Source organism: Panthera onca, chromosome B2, assembly GCF_046562875.1.
Source record: "Panthera onca isolate mPanOnc1 chromosome B2, mPanOnc1 haplotype 2, whole genome shotgun sequence".
Classification (NCBI taxonomy): Eukaryota; Metazoa; Chordata; class Mammalia; order Carnivora; family Felidae; genus Panthera; species Panthera onca.
Window position 1 is genome coordinate 112,673,979 of NC_138343.1, and position 18,624 is coordinate 112,692,602.

The following is an 18,624-nucleotide window of genomic DNA, read 5'->3' on the forward strand; positions in this document are numbered from 1 at the left end:
CATTTTGCTGACTTCCCATCACACTTCTACTTCTTCTCTCCCTCATCTCTGAAGGTAACATAAGCCTTTCCAAGAATGAATTGCTCTTTGTTTCAATTTCCATAGCAGTCGGTATTTAATCTCTGTCATCATACATATCAGAATCTGCTCTGGATTAATTTATTCATGAAATATAATTTGAGGACCAATTATATGCTGTGTTCTGTGCTGGGTCTCATTACCTCCCTTAGACCAGGCCTTGCCTAAGCCCCTGTATTTTAGAAGGCCCTCCAGCTACTCCCCTCCAAATAGGCTAATCCAGAACCCTGATCTCCTTTCTATATCACATTTGGGGTGCCTGGGACTCCAAAATTCCTAGCTTAAATCCACACAGTCTGCTTCTGTGTGGACTTCCCCCACTGGTCCTTCCCCCCAAAGGACTGACTTACCTCTGGGGTGCTCACTCCAAGGGCCAAGGAGAAACTGCTATTGCAGTGGGGGGAGAGAATGCACAGAGCTCAGGTATAAAGCTGGCGTGTCCACAGGAGCTGTAATGGGAAAAGAAAGGAGCAAGCTAGTAACCCCATTTGTATTCATGTCCTGGACCTTACAAATGTCAGTTGTGGACCTGCTAAGACCGTAGTTGAGTATCTGTATCTTGTTTTTTATCCCAGTGATTCCTAAACTTTCTCTGTCTCTATAAATTATTTTCAGGGCATAACTAGGACAAAAGAAATGCCTAACAGTTCCACTTCTTAAGTAATTAGGTCCAAACAACTTACTAGTAATAATTCACATGGTGTCTGACTGATGTCATATTGTTTCCCGCAAAAATGTAAAGTATCCAGTGAATACACTGTGAATTCCTCACAGACACCTGGGGGACCTCAATGCACAGTTTGAGAATCGTGGTTATATCCACTAGACTATGAGCTTCTTTGGAGAAGTTATATCTGACTCATCATGGCAAACTGTATCTTCCAAAGATGACCACTTCTCAGTCCCACATGCTTTTCTAGAAACTTACCACTCCCTCAATGAGATACAAAGTCTAACTCCCTTTCCCCAGAATTTGGAGGGGCTAGCAATTCATGTGTAATTAACAGAATGCAGCAGCAATGACACTGCGTGACTTGAAGTGCTGGGTCACAAAAGGGGATTAGCTTCTACCTTGTTGGCCAGAACATTTGCTCTGAGGCCATCATGCTGCAAGGAAGCCCAAACCAGCTCAGAGAGACCTATGGATAGACCCTGAAGATACTTGAAGGAAGATAAATAAGTCCTCAGCTGCTCCAGCCACCTGCTCTTCCAGCTCTAACCACTACCTTAGTGCAACCACATGAGATATCCAATGCCATAACTGCCCATCTGAGGCCTTCCTGAATTCCTGTGTCACAGAATCTGTGGTCATGATAAAATGAGTGCTGTTATTTTCAACCATCAGTTTTGGGTGACTCCTTTGGCAGCAAGGGTAACTAGAAAACTTTTTTTTTCTTTTTTGCCTTAACAACATATTTTGAGTACTTTGGAGGTGCAGTAAATGCTTATCAAATTAAATATAAAATGAAACATCTCAAAATATTGATTAATCTAAATTTCAATGATGATTTAAAAAAACAAATTATAGATGTATATGTGGAAAAATATGGGAACTTAGGGTAAATGTACACTGATGCCAGAGAAAACTCCATAGTTTCAGGGTTTGAGTTTTTTTTAGAGTTTTCAAAAATCCTTTAGATGACTCCGTTTCCTTACCTTTTGTTTTTATCCCCCCAAAGGGCAGGGAAAGAATTCTAAACACTCATTTGCAAACTCACTATATCATGAGGTCACCATAGGGGTTGTATATACTGAATTTCCCATTCTAGTTAATTGAGGATTTTAATTAGTCAATTCAGACTAAGCAAGGTACTACTGTAATTGGTGGACCCCAAAGGCAGCCATCTGCTCCCTTTGTGAATATTAATACTATGTCATGTAGGGTCTAGTAAGCAGAAGAATTTGTCCAGTAGGAATTTTCTTAACATTAGCAAAAGGTGAATGCCTTGGAAATTAAATGGAAGAGCTAGGAGAGCAAACAGATTAAAATAAGAAAAAGGAAAAGAAAAAGCCTAGGGAGAAAGGAAACAGTCTAATTATTTGCTACGTTAAGAGAATCAACTGAGTTTAACCTGAGACATCTGTTTGTGCCTGGTGTTGTTTTTCATTGGAGTGGAGGGAGGTAATTAAAATGCCATGTAGCTGCTTGCCTTGTATGCATTTCTAAGCATAATTCAAACTCTTATGAATCTGCCCTCTCAAAGAAATAGCTGATTATAGAAACAGAACAAAACCTCTTTGATCCCTCTAGTGATACAACTAGGTCATGAGAAGCAGAATTCCAAATATACTCTGATTTGGATGACTCTTCATGGAAAGTCTGACTTTGGGAGGTTTTGAAATGCACAATGACGGAAACCAAGGCAGAATATAAAGCAAAGGATTTGCTGGCACGAAAAAACACCAACTCTGCAAAGGTTACCTGAATGAATTTTTTGTTAACATGACTATTTTTTTCTAACTTCCTTCAAAATAGGGTTTTTCTAATGAACAGTACCTAAAAGGTATACTGATAGGTATCAGGGGTGTATAAAGATAGATGTATTGATGGTGCCATGCAAAAAATCCTACAATATCTTGGGTATGCATGAACAAAAATGTGTACAATACTTAGGAGTTTCTCATAAACTTCAGTCTTATTTTGCTAGTGGCTTTGTTATCTAAAATACATAAGTGTATCTTTGTATTCTAGTCAGAGGAAAACTTTTGTGCTTTTGAAATTAGTTGTGCCTCTCTCTAAAAGTAAAAAACTTGGGGTGCCTGGGTGGCCCAGTTGGTTAAGAGTCCAACTTCGGCCCAGGTCCTGATCTCATGGTTTCTGAGTTCAAGCTCAGTGTTGGGCTCTGGGCTGACACCTCAGATCCTGGAGCCTGCTTGGGATTCTGTGTCTCCCTCTCTTCTCTGCTCCTCCCCCACTTGTGTTGTGTCTCTTTCTCTCTCTCAAAATAAACATTAAAAAAAACTTTATGCAAAAACCTTAATCAAAATTTTTTGCAGAGAATCTAATAATTAAATTTTTTCCCAGTAAAAGAATATGATTAGGATAAGGCTATATGTCCATTAAAGTTTTCCTCCCCTTTCAAAGAACAGGCAATCATGTACAAACTGGTTTAAAAAACAAAAGCGACATGGTGGCTCTTAAAACAGTAAACTCAATGCTAGGACTGGCTTCATGTATAGCTCAGTCAGGGACATGGCTCTTTTTTTCTACAGTTTCCTTGGTTTTGCCCTTCTCCATAATGTCATGTAGGGTCTAGTAAGACTTCCTTCAGGATTCCGAAACAAGTCTTCCAGGAAGGAGGGTTTCACACGTTCTCACTCACATCTCAATATGCTCCCTGATTGAACTTCCCAAGCATCAATCCCAGTTGCCTGGGGACTATGTATATGCATACATAAGCCTAGACAAGCAGACGGGAACGTTCTGATTGGTTGGTCTATCCCAATTCAGTGTCGACCCCTGGATGGGAGTCTGCTCAATCTCGCCTCAGCTAATGGCTACTACACAGGGATGAGGCGTGGCTCCTCAAAGGAAATTTTGAGTATTGCAATTTAGGAGAGCAAGTAGGAGTAGGTACTGGGAAGATAAATAACGTTCACTCCAGGTAGTTCCTATTAAGTATCACAGTAGCTCCTCTGTTTTCTGGACAAGTAGAACTATGGGCAAGTATAAGATTTTTGTCAGAATAATCCTTCTATTTTAAACTACATTTTTTTTAACTGTAGAAACAATGAGTTTATCAGAAACAAAGAATCAAGTTAGCAAAGATTTCAACCAAGGAAAACAGTTTATGGCAATATATCGGATTCTTTTAGCAAATATTAATGGAGCACTTATGAGTATCAGGTGCTGTGCTAGATTCTGGATACCAAGGCCTCTTTATTATTTTTCTACACTAATTCTACATTGCAAAAAAATGACCTATCCAGCAAACCACAAAACTTTAGTTTGGTTTTCCATCTTAAAAATTAATCAGAGACACATAAATTATAAGAAATCCTAAGAGGTAAAAAAAATGACATAAATTTTAAGAAATCCTAAAAGGTAAAAAATGAAACTTTGAAGATAGCTGAAGCACTGAAACTTTGAGAATGAATTGACATTTTTATTAATCTACTCAGTATCATTGTGACATAAATAGATATCGTTTCTGTTGCCTAAAAAGCATTGTTAAACATTTAAATAAATAATAAGTATGTAATTTCTCTTGGGTTTTAGAAAAAATGCCTTTTTTTCCAAAAAAAAATATTCATGACTATTATTGTGAATCACCGTGATGCAAGGGCCCTCCGATTAGGAACAAAGATCATAAAATAAAACAAAAACAAAACAAAATAAAAAGTGTAGACACTAAGACATATAAATCATATAAATCCTATACACTATTGCTATTAACTTCAAAGCTCATTTCTCCACTAAATCATTCTCTACCAGTAAGATACTCTGATGAGGGTCCCCCAGATTTCTTATTTACCATTTAATTCCCTACAGAGTCAGACTGAGCCATCCTAACTCAGTTTGACCTCAACCTGAAGTTGCTTCTTCATCATATGACCTCAGGGTGCCTCACTGCGTATGCAGTATGCAGAATTAACCATAAGAATTAACATCTTTAGTATTCAAGGAGCTCACACCACTCACAGATTTCTAACAAAGAATAGCCTGTATTTTACTCACTAGTTGAAAACCTAGCAGAAGTGTATACAGTCCTAGCCAAGCACACAGCTGACCTTGTAACAGCGATGACTGTATGCTGAGCACCCACTTCCCACTTTTCATATTTCCATCCTGCCCCCACACAGACAATCTCTGTTCAGATGATCATTTTTACTAAATACTTCACCTCCCACAAAGCAATAGTATATAAGATTTATATAATTAGTGTTTGTAAGGCACAGTCAGAGCCTTGTCTGAAAGACGGCTTTGAAGAGGAAAGTATTGTTGATACTATGATGTCCTGGATTTCTTATCCTTATCAAGACTGCTTCTGTGAGGAAGAGCTACAGAAATGATAGATGGGACCACTTTTATTCAGCACTGTTACAGGTGGCAAAACACTGCTGCAGGACTCAGGCAAGAATATGTCCCTTTCACTACAAATGCAGGTATGATACTTTATAGACCAGGGATAATGTTAATTCCATCCTGCTAACAGTATGCTTTGTACTGGTAAAGTTCAAGGAGCTTTGCAAGCACCATAATTTAGTGAAGGGTGAGATAAAAGCTACATATAGGAAAATTGAGGCATTTTGAAAAATTAACACGTTATCTTTATTCAGCCATTAACCAAGAAGGGTTGACATTCAGTGCTACGAATGCTTTTCCCCATACAGACTATTTTTGTTGTTATTTAGGGAAGGAAGGAAAAGGAAATTGACCTTCATTGAGAATATACAATGGACTATATATAGTGAGAAGGTTTCATGTTATTTATCTTACTTGATCTTTAAAACAACTCAATGATGTATATTTTACAGTTGAGGAAACTAAGTCTTTTTTATTTTTTTTAAATTTTTTTTTACGTTTATTTATTTTTGAGACGGAGAGAGACAGAGCATGAACGGGGGAGGGTCAGAGAGAGGGAGACACAGAATCTGAAGCAGGTTCCAGGCTCTGAGCTGTCAGCACAGAGCCTGACGCGGGGCTCTAACTCATGGACTGCGAGATCATGACCTGAGCCGAAGTCGGACGCTCAACCGACTGAGCCACCCAGGCGCCCCGAGGAAACTAAGTCTTAGAAGAAAAATTAATATGGCTGAGATAACACAGGTTACTAAGTGACAGGACTGAGAACTTAAGCCTAATTCCAAAGCCATTGCTCTTTCCATTACACATACACAGTGGGAGAATAAACACCACCAATCTAGTACAGTTGAGCCTTGAACAACATAGGGGTTAGGGGTGTCACTAATGGAGAATTTACATATAACTTTTGACTCCCCCAAAACATAACCACTAATAGCTTAATGTTGACCAGAGGCCTTACCAATAACAGTCAATTAACATAAATTTTGTATATGTATACTTTGTTATACCATTGGAATTTGAAAAAAATAGCAAATCATTTGAGTTCACAAACATCCTTTTCCTAAAATACACATTCCTACTAAGAGGGCTAAGAGACATCTAACATTCACAGCTTAGAGACAATTCACACTGTTTTCCCAATACCTCTATGAGATCGATTATAATAAGGAACTGTCCATTCTTATTAGGAGAATGAAAATGGAAGTAACTAATTTTTTTTTAAGTTTTTATTTATTTGAGAGAGAGAGAGAGAGAGAGAGAGAGAGAGAGAGGAGCAGAAGGAGGGAGAGAGTGAGAGAATCCCAAGCAGCTTCCACAGTCAGTTCAGAGCCCGATGTGGGACTCAAACTCACGAACTGTGAGATCAGGACCAGAACTGAAATCAAGAGTCAGATTGTTTAACTGACTGAACCATCCAGGAGCCTCTGGAAGTAACTAATTTTAAAGCATGGGACAGCTTGAGGGAAGGAAATGTTCAAGGATCAAGGTACAATTGTGGGCTTGGGACTTTATGAAGGCACTCAGGACTAGCAACTTGGGGAGATAGGATTCATGGGATGGAAGGCACTTGAGAGGATGTTAGGAAGACATTAGAGGATATGGAGGAAATATTTGACAACATGATTCTAAAGTTCTTCCAGAAGTACAAGTGGTTTTTTTTTTCTAAGTAATCTCCACCCACCATGCGCTTGAACTTGCAACCCCAAGATGATGAGTTGCACCCTCTACCAACTATATAAATAGAAAGGATGAATGGATATACAAAATGTGGTATTACATATAATGGACTACTACTCAGCCATAAGACAGAATGAAATTATAACACATGCTATAACGTGGATGAAAACATGCTAAATGAAATAAGCAGATATAAAAGTACAAATATTATGTTCCACTTCTGTAAAATATCTAGAAAAGGCAAATTCATTGAGAGAGAAAGTAGATTAGAAGTTACCAGGGGCTTCGGGAAGGGGATTATAGGAAGCTATTATTTAATGGGCATGGAGTTTCTGTTTGAGGTGATGAAAAGTTTTAGAAATAGTGGTGATGGTTGCATAATGTCATAAATATAATTAATGCCACTGAATTGTACATGTGAAAACAGTTATAATGGAAGATTTTGTTTTATAGTATACATGTTATGCCACAAATAAAAAAAATAGTAAAAAAAAAAAAGGAAGAAAGAATAAGCCATGAAACAAAGAAAAAAAAAAACATGAAGAATGAAATTATCCCTTGTCTATTTATTAAAATACATTGTTTTAAATTATAATTCAATTAAAACAGTGAGATCTTGGCACAGGAACAGAGAAACAATTGGTAACCAACCTTAATTGGTAGGCAATTAAGAAGGAATTTAAGTCAGTGAAAAGGTAATGTCTGAGCATCAACGGTTTATTCTGAGACAACTAATAACTCATTTAAAGGATGAACTTCCTCCTGGGGCAGGAATTCCGCCTGCATTGTGCTCCGGTGATTTCCCAAGCAAAAGCATGACACCTGGTACATTACAGGCATGCAGTTAATGTTTGTTGAATGAACTAAAATTCATTCCCACGTAAAAAAAATATACCAAAATAAAATCTAGGTTGAATAAAGATTGTTTCTTAATGGGAAAAAATATTAAATATTGATATAAAGTTGAAAAAGTAAAAATCTCTATGCATAAACATCAAAGCTTCATAAATAAGATTTAAAAGAAAATGACAAACTGAAAATATATGAGACAAACATTAAGTGCTTCGGTTTATAATTAGCATCTTTAATAATAAAAAGACAACTACCTCAAAAGAAAAACTGAGTATATTAACAGTCACAAAAAAATTATAAATAGCCAATAAGATTATGAAAAAAATTCTAATATCATTAATAATAAAAAACTAAAAATGATAGATAGTATTTCACCTATCAGGTTGGCAACTATTGAACTATCTAATGTTGGTGATGATTCAGAAAACTGAGTATTCTTACACATTGCTGGCAGAGAAATAAATTGGTCCAACTGTTATTAATGGTAATTTGGCAGGAAATATCAAGTGTTTACAAGGTGAATACTGTTTGGTCACCTGAAGCTAGAAATTTAGACCAAAATAATTAAAATGCATACACATTTTTTGATCTATAAGGTTTTTCTAAATTTCAGCATTGTTCATAATAGAAAAAAATTGTAAACCCATTTAATTGCCCAATAAGAAACAGTTAAGTAAGTTTATGATACATCCATACCAAAATTACTACATTAGGAAAAAAAAAAATGATGCTATAGACTATTTAATGAAATGCAGGAAATGTTCACTGTTCTAATTGAGGTTTAAAAAGCAATTTACCAAATAATACTAGGCAAAACCATTTCATATTTTGTAAAGATGAAAAAAATGGAAGAATGATCATCCTAATCACTAATGGTGATTGTTGACTAAGTTAAATGGCAATTTAAATGTTACTGCTAACTCAGCTTACTAATTTTTTTGCAGTAATCATGTATTGCTACTGTAATATAAAAAAAAATAAAACATGGTTTCAATTTCAATAAAGATACAAAAGGAACAGGAAAGTAGGTCTCCTGTTCTCAGGACCCAAATTAGTTAATTAGCTATAATATCTGTTTCCTGTCATGTGTTCAGCATGTCACTAAGCACTTGATACCCATTATTTTATTTGTTCCTTACCCTTTTATTTAGGTGTCATTAACACCTGAGATCTCAGGTTCAAAAAAAGGAGCGCGCTCAAAGCCATGTAGTTAGTGACAGAGTTGGGAAAGACCTTCCTGCTGTCTGAAGCCAAGTTTATATTCTTAACCACAAATTTTCCTGTTGTGAAGTAGGTAGGCTTTTTGAAGGTAGACCCTCAAAACAAACAAACAAACAAACAAACAACACACACACACACACCCCAAACCAAACCAAAAAACAAAAACAAAAAACCTACCATGTATTACATAGTTGCTATGAGATTTGGCCCAAACAATACATTTATAAATGGTCTTTGGGAAACAAATTTTTCTCAAACTGCATTGCCTCTACCTGTTTGCACTGTCTGTGCCAGATGCATCCTTTTTGGAGGCAATATCCAGTGGGTAGAGCACTGGCCCAGTTTTGGATTTCCTGGGTCAAACCTGACTCTACCACTTAATACTCATAAAACCTTGGGCAGTTATTTAACCTCACTGGGTTTGATTTCTCACCAGTAAAATAAAGATAATGATTGTCCTACCTCAAGGAGTTCTGGTAAGGATTTAATAAATGAATCCATGTAGTGCTTTGTTAGCTAACTGGCACAAAGCAAGCCCTTGATAAATGGCAGCTAATCCAACCATTAATGTATTTTCTGGATAGGAAGTCCCCCCCCCCCCACCCAAATCGCATGTTACACTGCTGTTGAATTCCTTAAAGAGCTCACTAGATGATTGATCAATGGATTGGAGATGGATGTAAAGTAATATCTGATGGCAAATCTCAGCACAGCAAGTTTTGCGCTCTGATTCAATAAGGGCCCCACCTTGTTAACCTTTATTCACTAAAAGGAGCTTTGTTTTATTCTTACCTGTAATACAGCGACTAAAAGAAAATCACTATTTTAAGGCTGTCTTGCATTTCCTTCTTAAACATTATTGTTGTTTACTGATTGAATATTCAATATTTAGATGCAAGTTTCTTTTATTTTGACAAGGTCTTTCAGGGAAGAATGTAACAATACGAGTCTAAAAACAGTTAAAGGACACCTCAATTGTAATATCCTTAAATATTTATGGTAGCCTGTAGAAAAGTAACTGTATCCTATTTTTCTCTTTCAGAAGGAAAGTAGCAGGAAGGAATCAGGGCACAATCTTTCACTGCAAGTATTTAATCTGGATAAATCTGAGTTAGCTAGCAGTGTTCATGTGCCATAGGTTACTCTGAAGTCAATGAAGCTGAAAATCTCATGTTTAGAAAATTCTCTTAATCCTTAAGAGTATAACCCTATGCTTATTTTAATAATGACATGGCAGATTTTAAAACAAATCTGTAAATATTGATGTGTAAGTCATGGCATAATTCCGTAAATTCTCCACAAAATAGACAGTGAACATGTTCTTTCATCTAAATTGGGTCATTTTAAATAAACCCAAGTAACCTATAGAAAACTATGAGTTTCCTGAAGGCCAAGTTAACAGTCGTGACAATGCTCATCCAGTGGCATAAAGACTTATGCAGAGAAACAATGAATATCAAAAATTCCACTTAGAAGGACAAATTTTCCTGGAATTTTTCTTCTACTACAATGTTTTTGATTCAAATTAGTGATGACAACTAAAACAAGGAAGAAACTTGATTGGATCAATCTAATGAATTACAGATCTGAACATGTCATTTCTCTTAACCTCCAGTAACTCTCAAATGACTTCAAGACACCCAGCTTAGCAGGCAAGCTTTTCCATGGTTTGGATACAACCTAATTCATTTCCCCCAACACAACTCTCTCCCTTCTACCCACCTTTCCTCCATATCCTACACTCCAGCTAAGGATCACCTCTTTTCCTAAGATTCACCTGCTTCTTCAGCTTCCGTGTATCTTTGCAAATGCTGATCCCTCCCCAAGAAAGTGTATTTAAAATTGTAGCTATTCCAGACATCCTTCAAAACTTTGCTCAAATGCCACTTTTTCTCTTATTCCCATGATTGTACCAAGGGATAGATAAGGGATTAGACAATCCTCCTCATAACGTTTGACAGCAATACAAAGACATCCCAATAAACATAATCTCTAAATGAAAATCGTGCTTATTATATAAGTGGAAATTGAAGACAAATATCCTTGGGTCACCCCCACCCTTCCAACATCATTGCTTCCCTCTAATTCTACCCCAAAATTTTGGAACTACCACTCATGAAATCTCCCTTTAAAAACGAATTTTCATTGGGGTGCCTGTGTGACTCAGCTGGTTAAACGTTTTCAACCCTGGATTTTGGCTCAGATCATGATCTCATGATCTCACAGTTCTGAAATTGAGCCTGAGTGGGGCTAACATCAGGGAACCTGCTTGGTATATTCTTTCTCTCCCCCTCTCTCTCTCTCTCTGCCCCTCTCCTGCTCGTGTGAGTGCTCTCTCTCTCTCTTTCTCTCTCAAAATAAATAAATAAATAAATAAATAAATAAATAAATAAATAAACTGTAAAAAAAGAAAAAAGGAAAAGAAAAATGAATTTTTTGCTTTATGTCCATAGCATGCAATTTTTTTTTTACTTTGGCCTTAAATAAATCCCATCTTGTGTAACAGTTCTTTGTGTTTAGACTCCTATATTATTTCTCCTGCTATTTCCTGAGAGTGGAAATTAAGTCTTATTCACCAGGTATTACCCACACTGCTTAACAGGGAGCACTGCTCAAAGTAGGTATTCAGTACATCAGTGGCCTGGAAATGAGAATGAATTTAAGACAGGCACAGTCTGAAAAATCAGGCAGGATTAATGAGTGAGTCTTATTACTTTCAAGTATACAAACTAACAATTCTGTCAGTGATCTCTGTTCACAATCTCTTTGGTTTCATTTTTAGATAATTCCCCCACCCCCACAGTTCTGTTTACTTAGCCCCCACTCTGATGTTCCCAACATATTAGTTCTCAAACTACATTTTTGAATGAGAACAGTATTTCACTGCAAAAATCAAAGTATGGACATTCTTTTCCCAATTCATACAAACACATTAAATCATCGTTGGATTTTTTTCAATTTTAAATTTTGTTCACACCTTTGTTATCACAACTAGAATCATGCAAACAAATATAGTCAGTTTATCAATATTTCATGGGTTCACACAAGCAGAGCATGATTTCTCAGGTGTTTCACCTGAACACCAGAAAAAAATCACTCTCCCAACCTTTTAATATAACAATCTTATTCCCCTTGCACCAAGAGCTTCAAAATACAAAAGTCTGCTTTTCTAAGAGACTTAGAAAATACACAAAAAAATACACAATAGAATAGACAAAAGACAAGGTATCTCAGTATCTAAAATAAAATAAAATAAACTTGAATACAATGATTGCAATTTTCATAAATAAAGAAAATAAACTTACAAAATTTGTAAATTGGTTTACAAATGGTGGTTTAATTATACAATGCTGCACTTTCCTGACTTGAATATCTGCTCTATGCCAGATATTACCATAGCCTTTTATTTACTAACAATCAAGTCATGTCCATTTAAAAACTTTTAATTACTTTGTGCTTTTTATATCAATCTGCATATAGACACTTCTATCTACTTGTAGATAGGTATACGTGTTAAGTACCCATAAACAACTGTTGTATGGGTCTTCTATTTCCTATTCATATTTTGACCTATTTTCAGACATTATGAATGTTCCTGTTGAGACTATTCTAGCAAAATCTTGATAGCGAGCGCTGACAAGTAAATCCTACAACGCTGTGAGTTTTGATTCATGCATGATTCAATGAAGCCCTCGAATTCTCAGATTAAAAGTGCTATGGAAACACCTTTCTTACATATTCAAGATGCACCTTTCTTACATAGTCAAGGCACAGTACACAGCCTCTCTGCATGCTGCAGCTGAGCATGATTGCTCTCTACCAAGCACCGTGACATTTTGTTTCCAAACAGGTTGTGTTGCACCAATGAATGCCAAAGTCCTAAAAGAACTGTTATTTTCTTTAAAGTATTCACTTCCTAGAAGTGGAATGAGCTATTACTTGAAACCAAAATCTATCTCTAAAAACTATATCTCCAATTCTTACATTACTACATTGAATTATTTTGAAAGCTAAAGGCAGAAATTTTTTTTTAAACTTCTGTGCTTTGCCTTTCAACCAATAGATACCCAGAATTACTTAAATTCTGGGTAACCAGAATCTGCTAAAACCAATACAGCCCTGTCTTGGGGGGGAAAAACTTGTTATTTTTCTATGTTTCTCATAAAGTATGCACTTCAATAGGTTTGCAAAGCATGAAGGTCCAAAAATAGCCTGCTATTTTTTTTTCCACAGAAAATCTAAAATTAGCAAGTTCTTATTTCCAACCTAGGAGAGTTCTCCTCTCCATAAAGTCATCTATCAATTTTTAAATAAGCAGATAAGGGCATAAATATGCACACATCTAATAAAATGTTCCAATAAAAATGTTAAGAAAATATAGGTGTTCATTTGCATTCTAGTGGGAAATAATTTTACTCTTATATTTTTCCACAGAAATTGATATTTCAGAAACATGTAGAGTTTCTTTCTTTCACTTTCATCAAATAATGCCAACCAACCAGATCCACGAATCTTTGATATATTTTTTTTTCTAAAACTGAAAGCAGAAACTTTACTGTGGACAATCCAGATTTTTGAAACTCTTTGAGGCACAGGTCCTATTAATGGCAATTATTTACTCTTGAGAGCTTAGTAGATGGCTTATTGGGCTATTAGTAGATAAACTATTGTCTTCATTTTTTGCATAATATGAATGTTATTGTTCATTTTATAATTAATATAATACTTGGAAGAGAATTTTAGACAAAGTATAATTGTTTTAAATAAAATTTTTTAAGTCTGTGAACACAGCAATCATGTAGTTCTTTTAGAATTCAGCTGCTGGATAAAGTTTTTCTTTATTGAAAAACAGATGTGCTTCCTCTTTTCTGGTTACAAGAATTAGAAAACACTATGTTTCTCTTTCTGACTTGGCTGCCAGGAAGCTCTGGGCTAAACTAAGTTCCCATTAACAGTAAATGCTTTCCTGGTGTTTAAATTCATGGTTGTTTATTTCTAGTTACTATGCCAATGTATTTAAATTCTATATATATGGAAAGGAGTAGGGAGTTCTTTGGTTTCAAAAAGGATTTCATTTCAAACCATTTATTGTACACCCAGTACGTGTCAGGCCATACTCTAGAGGATGGGCATGCAATTAGTTAAAAGGTTTCTTCCATGAGAGAAGTGAATATATCCTTACTAACTCTATCCTTAAAAAGGAAAAAAAATATCTCGCAGTCAAACCAACTTCAAGAAAACAGAAATTTAAAAGAATTTCCTTGAAAGAAAAGCCTGCCCAACATCAATTTAGTCCTCACAAAGAAGAAGTTGATAAGAGTGGGTGAAGTTATCTTTTGACTGTTGCTTACAGGGATATGGAAAACTAGTTACTTAATTATACAACCTTCTCCTCAAGGGTCTAGCAATAAAACCAGCCTCTATTCCTGGGCATGTTCTAAGAACTAATAACACCATTCCTGAAATAAAAGCTTTTAAATAAATAACCCCTTAATAACAAATCAATTTAAACATTCTAACTTCTAAGGAAGGGGGCTTTGGGTATAAGATTTCCTACCTCAGAGTTTTTGATGTAACAAATAAGTAAGTAGCACTACTTGGGACAAGCCAAGAAATATGATGTACTTTATGTGGCTAGGCAAAAATAATTGTTAGCTAGTAAAGCATTTCCCTTTTATCAATGACTTCAAGGTTGGTGGGCCTAAATTGGCACTTGCTTTCAGCTTTGTTTTACTTTAGTGCCTTCCTAACATGTGTTCTGTCTTACATGACCCTCGGTTGGCCTGCCTTCTGCCAGCCTGATGTTGAGAAAGGTATTAAAATTTACAAGGATCTTGCCCTTGGCCTCCACTCTCAGGGGGCAGCTTTTTCACACACTTTAAAGCATTGCCAGCTCACAATAGCCCTGTAGTCAGGGAGGGCAGCCCAACAAAGCTGCCCACAGATGCACGTGCTGGTCACCTGCCCCAGCAATTGCAAATAGACTACCACTTCTCAGCAACCTGTTTATCTTCCCTTTGCAAGAGAAAGCTGTGTAAATAATTATAATACGTATTTCAGATAGGGCAAAAAATTAGACTGCTCAATTTGAACTCTGTGCACTTAGGTTTCTCAGACTAACATAAAAGTCTTCACATGAACTGCCTGCAATCTCACTGAGAACTAAATTAAACATTTTTTTTAAATGGTGCCATGCCTTGGTGACTTAAGAGAAGCCAAACATTGGAATGGCAGATACTTTTTAAGTAATTGTAAGGAGCACCTCAAAGGATTCAAAGAAGTCACAAATACCAAAACATATGACAAGTGATTTTGAAACATTAGAGTGCTCTAATGAACAAAAAAGCAGACCAAGAAGATTTTTTTTTTTTTTAATTCCCAGGTTCCTTTCCAAAATACTGCCAGGAGAATTTCAGAATTACAGCAAAGCAATCACTTCATTAATTTGTGCAAGAAAACTCAAATTTTGTGGGACAAGATAAAACTAGGTCAATACCACCAAACTTATTAATACAAATACAAAAATTGTAATTTAAACAGCTGTAAAATTAAATGGGTGGGAGAAGAACTGGGGAAGGGGATCAGGGCCATTGAGTCTGAGGTTTCCAGATCTTGGCTTTCGATATCTCACTCTCATGTCTTTAAGTGAGCTAAATCACATAAGCACAAAACATGAGCTAGATGACCAATTTCGGGAAGACGGCAGATTCTCCCCTCCTCCATTCCCTTTAGATCCGTCGCTCTGGGCTTTCTCTCCTAATGGCATTTCGTTTCTAGGAAAGTCCTTCATATCTTTGGGTCTCATTATCTCATTGTACAAATCTCTGAAAAGGAAAGAACCGCGGTTTGCTCTGCAATCGGACATCTTTTCTTCTGTCCCGGCTCTTAGTAAGCCTTCAACCAACTTTCGCTGAAAAGCATGTAGCGGAGGGGCGTTGAGGCTTGAAATCCCGCCGCTCTCTCATTCTCTTTTCTTTCTCTCCGCACTGGCCACCCCTCCAGCCCCCTCCAGCCCCCGACAATCCACAACGGTTCCTAAGCAAACTGGGGCGTTTTAAAGAGTTTCCTCCTTCTGTTTCCTCCTCTGACCTGAGAATCACTTTCAGTGGAAGACAGATCAGGCAAGACGCCTAACCAGGAGATAGTCAAATAGGATACTTGAGGGAAATAAAAGACCTGATTGAAAAATCCCATGCTTCCTAATTACTATTAAGTATTTTGCATATAAGTGAGCATATAATGCTTATGACAGTGTTAAAAACACCGAGGTCTTTTGTCTTAAGCATTCTTGTTTATTTAAAAGACTTATACAGCGCTTACCATGTGCCAGCGGTTTTCCAAAAGGTTTTAATACATGACTCTCTTTGTAAAAAAATAAAATAAAATAATAATAATAATAGTAATCGACATTAAATCCGCGTGTGCTTTTCCGTGCTGTATTTTTCTTTATAACACGTTAGAACAGTTAAGTCTTCAAAGGCAAACGTGGAAAAACTATATATAAGTAGTTGCTACTTTATTGCAAGCAAACCGTTTTCCTCTTTGCAATTTTCCACAATTATAGTAATCAAATGCACTAATATAGTGAGAATGAACTCTATTTTTTTTCAGTGACTATCTCAGGTTTTGCCTCTGGCGTTTAGAAGCGCGGGATTACTTGCTCTTGTGGCAAACGTTAATTGCACCTGTAGGCATTTGTTTTTAGAAAGACGTGCAGCCCTCTCTGAAAGTTGTGAAGGTTGAGTTCGCGCCAGGCCTGCTGGAGCGCATTCACCTGTGGCCTGAGCGGACAGGTCATTGGCACATCCTCCTTGGATGCGGGGCGGACAACACGCGCGTCGGGCTCAGCCCCGCAGGCCTGCGGGGATCTGGAGCTGAGTGGCGTAGGGGAGGTCAGAGAGCCCGAGGGATGCGGGCCGGCTCAGCTGCGTTCGGCGTGCCCAGCTACTCAGCCACTGCAGACCAGCACAGGCCCAGAGACCCGCGCGGATTGGGCTCCCACCCTGAGGCCGACGGCCGAATTGGGCGGGGGGGTCATCGCCCCCACCCCCGCGTCCTGGGCGTCCTGAGCTGACCTGGTCCAGCCCACCAGGGCCCGCTCGGCCCCCGCCGACTGTGTATTTTGCCTGGGGTTAAGTTTCAGAAGTCAGGATGAAACGTTTTGGATTTCTGTTCACACGGTTATTGCAGGCACCGCGGTGGGGACCGCACAAAAGAAACGAGGGCGTGTGGGGAAGGGGTTTTGTGTTTTAATGAGGGCTTAACACGCTGGCTGCACGTCCTTCCCGCTCTCCCCCGCCCAACCCCCGCCCGGGCCCAGTCTTTTCCCGTCGCATCCTTTCCTCTCCTCCTCCCCGCCCGCGCCGGTCTTGTGTGGGGACAGAATGGAGTGTCAAAGGGACGCCCTAATCAGATCCCTAGAAAATCAGGAATCCGTCCGTGGCGGAGGGTTGTGATGAATGACAGACGCCCCTTTCTCAGAGCCGTTTCTCCACTAAGCACGGAGCTGTCCCGGAGCAAGAAGCCTCCGGCTCGCCCGCGACCAACCCGCCGCCCGCCTCCCGGTACCGCGGCGCCGGGGCGGGCGAGCCGACGCCGCCTCTCGCTCTGGGTCTGCCCAGCTCCTGCCCTCGCGGAGGCACGTCGGCGTAGCCTCTCCAAGCCCCGCAACACAGGGGAAGAGCCGCTTTTTAAAAACATGTTTTCCAAGCACTTCTGTAGTTTTTACAACCCACGTTGTCTAATGCACTGAACACAGGACACGAATTCGTCCTTTAGAAAACAAACTGATTTTCCAAGCTTGGTTTTTTCACGTTCGGGATTCTAATGAACTCTGCCGCTGCGACCGCACACACCTAGGGGAGCGGAGAACTGCCATCATCCGGGTAATCCAAGCCCGAAAACCTCGAAGTTGAAAAACTACTAAAAGTGTGTCCTGAAATACCTGCACCATTGCTCTAGTCTTTCCCGCCGCCGGAGGAGACACAACTCCGGCTCACAGTCTACTCAGCGGAGTCTACTACCCAAGGCCCCTGTGGCCAAATGGAAATAACTGATTTAGAGCAAAGCGAACGTCACATGGTAGCCGACCTCAGACCCTCCGACAGCCAGCGGTTAAGTACCTGGTCGGGGAAACTCACGTCCTTATCTGTCCACAGCCCAGAGGCCGCGGAAGCAGCCTCGAGAGTTGCCAGGGAGAAAAGCAACTTTCATTTAAGGTTTTCTAAAACCCCAGAGGGCAAATGTGACCGTCAGGGTCAGCCAGTCAGCAGTTTTGGTCCAGACGAGGGACGGCCGAGTGGGGCGGTTCGGTTAAGCCACGGCGCCTCCCAACGTCACTACACGCTCGCTCACACTCAGCCACGCGCTTGGAGTTATTCTTTAAACACAAGACAGAAACTTCACCGTCAGACTGTGGGGGGGGTGAGGAGGAGGGCCGAAACCCGAGGTCCGGAGCCCGCCCCTCAGCGGCCTTCTCTCGCCGCGCTCGCGCCCACGTCCGCGTGCTGCCCTAGCGGGAGCTATCAACCTCACGCTCTGGCTCGCCGCTGCCTCTCCCGCCCGCGCGCAGCTCCGGGACCCCAGGTGCGCGGCCGCGTTCCCACGCCTCTGCAGAAGCCTCCGCCGCGAGCATTGGCGAGCGCGGCCCCGCCCCTCCGCCCCAACCAATCGTGGGCCACGCCGACCCCGAGGAGGCGGAACCCGGCGGGGCGGCCGGGGCCTGCGCGCGGGAGGCGGGCGAGGTGGCCCCGCCCGCGCGGAGGGGC

General features: G+C 39.3%; 1 long non-coding RNA gene across 4 annotated transcripts in view; it reads right to left on the bottom strand.

Annotated features, from left to right (window-relative positions):
* The window catches only part of LOC132667611 (uncharacterized), a 247,883-nt gene extending 229,636 nt beyond the window's left edge, over positions 1-18,247 (bottom strand). Inside the window, exons 1-2 of one of the 4 annotated variants that reach the window (XR_013555751.2) lie at positions 17,980-18,247; positions 429-527 (exon numbers count right to left, since the gene is read on the bottom strand). This is a non-coding gene — a long non-coding RNA (uncharacterized LOC132667611). The remainder of the gene's footprint in view (positions 1-428; positions 528-17,979) is intronic. The other 3 variants (XR_013555752.2, XR_013555754.2, XR_013555753.2) reach the window with 3 other exon arrangements.
* Between the last annotated feature and the right edge of the window lie 377 nt (positions 18,248-18,624).